At 46.8% G+C, this 7,268-nt stretch overlaps 1 pseudogene; it reads right to left on the bottom strand.

Annotated features, from left to right (window-relative positions):
- Window positions 1-5,081: 5,081 nt before the first annotated feature.
- On the bottom strand, window positions 5,082-6,161 carry LOC138599306 (E3 ubiquitin/ISG15 ligase TRIM25-like; annotated as a pseudogene).
- Window positions 6,162-7,268: the final 1,107 nt, after the last annotated feature.

Genomic DNA, 7,268 nt, shown 5'->3' with positions numbered 1-7,268 from the left:
AATGAACAACACGGCGCGGCCACGAGGTGACACGGGTAACCATGAATGTGAACCCAGCTGGCTTGTTATCATTCATTCATCACCATTCACTCGCAGCTTACTTGCTAATACTTGTAACAATATTTAGGACACGCGTCCTTCTTTCACAGAACGTTTACAATAGCTCTTTAAACGGACCAAACTACTTTTCTCACTGAAGCTCATGACACGACGTTAGCATAACGATGACGACACGTGTCATGACAAAACGCGACAAAATGAAGCTTAAAACACTTAAAAAATGACATGTTAACCGTCTCAAACATTACTACAGACTTTAGCTGCCTGTCCTTTAATCTTGAACCAGATGACAGTTAATTTAGGAAAGTTTTACAGTAGCTTACCTGTGGAATGACAGAGGACCAGGAGTTAGCGCCTTCATGCTCGTGTCTGTTTATTGTCTGAACTGCGCATGGGACAATGGGACATGGAAGCAGCCTGGAAAAAAGGAGTGGTGAGAAATTCTTCATGAATGGTGGTATTCTTTATTGGCAGCAGGGATCAGACATACAGCAGGTAGTTCCTAGAGCAGCTAGGGAAACTGTGCTGACCTTGGGACACTCGGTTCCATGGGCTGGCCATCTTGGGAAGCACAGAACTTTTGCTCGCATTAAAAGACATTTTAATTGGCCTGGCTTGCGCACAGATGTAGCCCTCTTCTGTAAAAGTTGTCCTCAGTGCCAGAGGACCTCCCCCAAAATCCCCTCCAGAGCTCCACTTCAGCCACTACCAATCATCAGCACACCATTTGAGCGGTTGGGCATGGACATTGTTGGCCCTGTTGAGAGGAGCAAAGCAGGCAACCGCTACATGCTGGTAATAACAGACTATGCCACAAAATACACTGATGTTTTTCCTCCGAAGTCCATTAAGGCGAAATCGGTGGCCTTTTGCCTTGTGCAGTTTTTTTCAAGAGTTGGTTTTCCTTGTGAAATCCTCACTGACCGTGGAACTAACTTTATGTCCACTTTGTTAAAACAGGTCTACCAGCTGCTTGGTATAAAGAGAAATGGCAGGGACCTCTTGAGATTCAGCAGAAAATGGGACCAACTACCTACCAAGTTTCCACCCCAGGCCAGCCTCGCTCCAGTAGGGTACTTCATGTGAACTTGTTGAAAGAGTGGGTGGAGAGACCTGAAGAGAGGGCAGAGGTGTCGCTGATCAGGACGGTTCAAGAGGAGGAAGAAGTGGAGGAACAATACTCTGCCCTCTGCTGCTTCCCTGGACCTGGATCTTAGCCATCTCCCTGAAGAAAAGCAACATCAGGTGAGAATGTTATGCAACTCTGAGATTTTCAAGGAAAATCCTGGAAGAACTAATCTGGTGGAACATGATATTGTGTTGAAAGAGGGAGCTTCTGTGAGACGCTTGAGTTACAGGATACCGGAGCGCCTGCTGACCTCGTTGAAGGAGGAGGTAAACCTAATGCTATCCCTGGGGATCATTGAGCCATCAAAGAGTTAGTGGTGCAACCCAGTGGTCCTGGTCCCAAAGAAAGACAGCAGCATACGGTTCTGTATTGACTTCAGGTATCTAAATGCAATCTCTCAGTTTGATTCATATCCTACTCTCCAAATTGATGACCTGATAGAGCGCCTGGGAAAGGCAAAGTATTTAACAACCCTAGATCTGTGCAAAGGTTATTGGCAGGTACCACTCACTAACAGCTCCAGACAGCTGACGGCCTTCCGTACGCCCTGGGGTTTGTTCCAATTCACGGTCCTGCCCTTCGGACTGCATGGCGCCCCTGCAACCTTTCAGAGGTTAATGGACGAGGTACTGTACGATCTCTCAGACTTTGCTGCAGCTTATCCAGATGACATTGTCATTTACAGCACTACCTGGGAGGAGCAACTCAAACACCTGGAGAGGGTATTGGAGCGTCTCCAGTCGGCCGGGCTGATCGTCAATTCATCAAAGTGTGTTTTTGCCAAGACCGAAACGGAGTACCTGGGCTTCGTCATAGGACATGGGATGATAAAGCCACAAGTAAATAAAATCCAGGCCATCGAGTCTTGCTCCCCGCCAGAGGCAAGGAAGCAACTGAGGTCTTTTCTGGGGATGGCAGGATTTTATCATCGGTTCATCCCCCATTTCTCTGCCAGAGCAGCTCCCCTCACAGACTTGACGGGGTCCAGGTGTCCCAACCAGGTCCGGTGGACGAAGGAGGCAGAGGCAGCCTTCTGGGTCATCAGACAGTCACTGAGTAAGAGCCCAGTCTTGTACAGTCCGGATTTTCAAGAACATTTTACCCTTCAAACTGATGCTTTGGAGAGGGGTCTTGGGGCTGTTCTCTTACAGGGGCCAGTAGATGAGCGATATCCAGTGGCCTTCCTCAGTCGTAAGCTGTTTCCATGGGAAGTCCGGTACTCAACAGTGGAGAAGGAGGTGCTGGCAATCAAGTGGGCCCTGGACTCTTTTAAATACTACCTCCTTGGAAGAGAATTCACACTGGAGACGGACCACAGAGCTCTCCAGTGGCTGGATAAGATGAAGGACACAAATGGAAAGATCATTTGTTTGTACCTTGCAATGCAGCCATTCCGTTTCACTGTCCATCACATTCCAGGAAGGAGCAACTGCACAGTAGACGACCTCTCTCGCTGTCCCAGCGAGGAATTTGAAGGGGGGGAGTGTGTGATGGCCACAGCCCCACAGTGAAAGTTACCTGGCTGCTGGGTCTCCTTCCTGGTTTGGCCAAAAGATGTGTCTGTGGGTGGAGTCTGGCTTTATGGAGGAGGACCATACCAAGTGCGCTGACAGCATGGGGGGGAATAGGGTTTCGTTGTATTCAGGTTTAGTTATGTTGTATGTTGTCCTCCCCTGCACGTTTAGTCTTGGTTTGGTCAGCTTGTATAAATGTCCCCCTCAGTTCTGATTTCGTTAGGTCTGTTGGTTGAGTTCTCATCTAGTTTAGTTATTTTTCAGTAGAGTTCTGTTCTGTTGACCTCTTTTAATTTGCTTGTTTAAGCAATATTGCTTTTGTTAAACCCCTTTGGAATAAAAATCCTGATTTTTGAGCTTCAAACCTGTGTTCCTTTGTGCCTTGACTGTTTGGTCCACGACAGGACACATGACGGCGTGTGGAGACGTAGCCTATACTTTATAGTAACTGTGGGCGGAAATACGGACAGATGGCGACATTATTAAGTCAGGAGCCGAGCATGAGAAACACACACAGATGTGTCATATCTGCTGCTCTCCAAACGTCTCCTCCCTGCGCGGCACGATAACTGTGACGCTGGTCCGATGAAATAAAGGCCACGAATCATACAGATGTCTTTAGATGATTTCATCTCTCTCTGTCTCTCTCTCGTCAGCAGACACCGAGAAAACTACGAGAAAGTTAAAGACATGAACTTTAACTCTGTCATCCTAAAGTCTTTCAGGCTAGCGTCCGTTCATAAACAGGCTCGGACACGTTAGCACAACAGAAATGTGCTGAAAACAAATAAAACTACTACAAATGTCTCACAGTGTCCATGAAAAAGCACATCAACAAACATTATGCACAAATATGAAACAGATTAGGGACAATTTACCACGTGCGCCTCTTTTCAGGAGCGACTCTGAACACTGCAAAGATTTGTATTTCAAAATAAGATACCCGGGCTTTCACACTGCAGCAACATATACAAACTGTGCTGGGGTCTAAAGGGTTAAAGGTCGCAGAATAGTTTTGATGTTAAACGTGTAAAGTCACGTGGAGATCACTGATAAGTGACGCCTCTGAAGAGAAGACTCACAGCATCGAGGACAGCTTTCAATCAATGACGACGAGAAGAAAAGACTTTGATCCTGTTTGTTTATTCATGATGTCAAAGTTCAGTCTGTTCACACGTCACATCAGTAAAGTCTGTTCAATGATTCTTGTTCCTGATTTCATCAACAGATTCACTTCATCCACACCATCAGTTTGTTTGACCACAATCTAAACTATTGATTTCATCATGATCATTGAAGGTTTAAAAGACCTCAGAGGACATTTTTCATCCGTTTAAAAAGCAACAAAACTTTTTCATATCAATGTGATTATAGATTTTCTACAAATGTACAAAGTGGTGAAAACAAAATGTGTCCGTTAAAGAAAGGTCTGATGCTTTCTCTCTTCACACTCATGAATTACAACACAAACAACAACATATAAACGCATCAATACAAACGATCAACAAACATTCAGGTGATCATAAATCATCGTGAGCAGTGAAAGCCTCTGCGGCTAAACAGACACAGGAAGGAGCGTCACTTAAAGGAACTCAGTTATTTACAGATCACGTGAGAAGACGTCAAAGTCCCGCCCATAAAGTTTGATTGACAGGTGACCAAGATGTGACTACAATCAGCTCTCAGCAACAAACATGAATAAAAATCAAGCTGAAGAATTAAAACACAGAAGTTAACCCGCTGTCCGTTTAACGACGTCTGTCTATTTCACTTTGCACAACTCAGCAGTGGATCCATAATAATAAAGCCAAAGTCCAGCACAGAGAGGCTGAGTGAACGTGGTCTGGACTCTGTGGAGGAGAGTCATGGTTTCAGAGATGCTGTAGAAGGACAGAATACCTGCTCTGTGATCCAGGTACACTCCGACTCTGGAGGACAGAGGACCTGAGACAGGAGTTTTCACTTTGTTGTAGCAAAAGTTATAACTGTAGTTGAAACAACCTAACGCCCAAGATTTGTCATTTTGTCCAAATGCACATTCACTCCCTGCTCTGCTGATATTCTTGTATGCGACTGCTACATAAACTCCTCCTACTCTTCCTCTCCACTCCACCTCCCAGTAACAACGTCCAGTCAGACTCTCTCTACTCAGGACCTGACAACATCCAGTGAATCTGTCTGGGTGACTAGAATAAGACTGATGTTCACTCATTAATGTTGCTTTTCTGTCTCCATCAGATAATAACAGCTCTGTGTTTGCTGTGTTTGGATCCAGTGTGATGTCACATGAGTACTGTAAGAACTCAGCTCTGGTCTTGGGCTGTGGTTGTGGCAGTAAAACATCCACTTCAGTCACTGTCTGTGAGATGTTTGTCCGTGTCTCCCTCAGAACGTCCTGTAGTTTACCTCTGACCTCTGACACAGCCGCTGTCACAGCCTCAAAGTACCTCAGAGGACGGATCTTGATGCTGGATGAGTCTGTAGATTCACCGAGTGGTGACAGTGAGGGGTAGTCGTGTAGAAACTGGTTGTGATCCTCTGTGAGTGACAGCTCCTCCAGGTCAGCGTCTCTCCTCTTCAGCTCAGTGATCTCCTGCTCCAGCTTCTCCTGAAGCTCTCTGACTCGACTCACTTCAGCTTCCTGCTGGGATCTGACCTGCTGCTTCACATCAGAGCGTCTTTTCTCCATGAGACGGATCAGCGGAGTGAAGATCTTCTCACTGTCCTCCACTGCTTTATCAGCAGAGCGACTGATAGCCTCCACCTGCTGTTGAAGCAGCTTCACATCTTTCTCTCTGTCCTGGACTCTCTGCTGGATGTTTTGTCGACTCACCCCGAGCTCTCTCTGCCTCTCGCTCCTTTCTGCTGCAGCTGTGACTGTGTCGTGGCCTTTATGTTCGTCCATTAAACAGAGATGACAGATCGACTGCTGATCAGTACGACAGAACATCTTCATCACCTCATCGTGACGAGAGCAGACGTTGTCCTGGAGCTTCTTGGAGGGCTCCACCAGCTTGTGTTTCTTTAACGGAGCTACTTCATAATGAGGCTGCAGGTGTTCCTTACAGTAAGAGGCCAGACACTGCAGACAGGACCTGCAGGCTTTCAGTTTTCTCCCAGTGCAGAAATCACAGGCCACATCTTCAGGTCCAGCATAGCAGTGATCAGCAGGAGCAGCTGGGAGTCCAGTCTTCTTCAGCTCCTCCACTAAATCTGCTAACATGGTGTTTTTCAGCAGGACAGGCCTCGGTGTGAAAGTCTGCCTACACTGAGGGCAGCTGTAGACTCTCCTCTCATCCTCTGTATCCCAGTGGGTTTGAATACAGTTCATGCAGTAGCTGTGTCCACAGGGAACAGCCACCGGATCCTTCAGTAGATCCAGACAGACCGAACAAGAGAAGGTTTCCCGGTCCAGCTGAACTCCTTTCTGCGCCATTTCACCTCTCAGTGACAACGACCGTCTGAGTTTCACACTCTCAGAACTAAAACTAGTTTGAGCTCTGATCCAACAAGATGTTTGTGCAGGGAGTGTCAGCTCTGGTTGGTTACACCCATCTTCAAACTGTAGATCTGAAGGGGAGGGAACAAGGAAGTGTCTGAGTCAGAGTGGAGCTGGCTGTGCGTGAGAGCAGGAAGAAGAGGGAGGGGTTATCAAGGTCTGCTTCATTCCAGGAAGAGGAGCGGTGTGAGAGCCATACTTTAGCTGTGTTTGAAATCGGATACTACATACTACATACTACATACTACATACTACATACTGCCTACTACATAATGCATTCGGCGGTAGCATATAGTGTGGAGGAGCTGTTTAAATGAATTAGCAGTAAGCTGCCAGGTGCCAGTTTCTGGTTTTGGACAAAAGCAAACCGCTGCTTCTTTAGCTACAGCGCCCCCTTCTGCTGGAATGCTGCTGCTGTCCGTTATTTTAACTGTTGTTGTGACGTTCCAGCGCTTTGCCCTGCAGCTCACAGGCAGACTGTACTGACCGGATGAATCTGGCAAGTGTAGACGTTTTACACGTGCACGTTCAGTTTTGTCACAATTGTCCTCCAAGAAGTCTCCTGAAGTTACACCGGTGAAGTTTTAAACCTCCTCTGAGGAGTTTTTATCTGAAACAGATTGACTTTAATACTGACGCCCCTGTTCAGACCTTTTATCTACATCAAGGGTCTAATATCGCAAATCAGAACAAAATCGCAATATAAGTCAAATAATCACAACTAGCTTAGATAAAGTGCCCTCGTGGATGCCCCTGTTGTGGATAAAAAAATGATAAAGTGCCCTCTGGGTGCCCTTGCAGTGGATAAATGATACATGTGGGAAAATTGTGAGACAATGTGCCCTCATGGGCGCCTTTATACGTCAAAAGCCCACGTTGTTGTTTTGCATCACAACTTTCTGCGCCCTGGTGCCCCATGGCTTACAACTGGTTCTCCCCCTTCTTTGCCCCAGCCCCTCAAACAGCCTGAGTACGCCACTGCTTCCTCTGCGTGCGCACGCATCCTCGGGCCCGACGAGAGTGGTCCTGATGCTGGGACTCGTGGGCGCGCATTACATCACTTCTC

This window comes from Semicossyphus pulcher, unplaced genomic scaffold (assembly GCF_022749685.1).
Source record: "Semicossyphus pulcher isolate SPU_LCO1_2020_fin unplaced genomic scaffold, fSemPul1.0.p SCAF_20, whole genome shotgun sequence".
Classification (NCBI taxonomy): domain Eukaryota; kingdom Metazoa; phylum Chordata; class Actinopteri; order Labriformes; family Labridae; genus Semicossyphus; species Semicossyphus pulcher.
The sequence above is the reverse complement of the archived record's forward strand: the minus strand, read 5'-3'. Positions and strand labels throughout refer to the sequence as shown.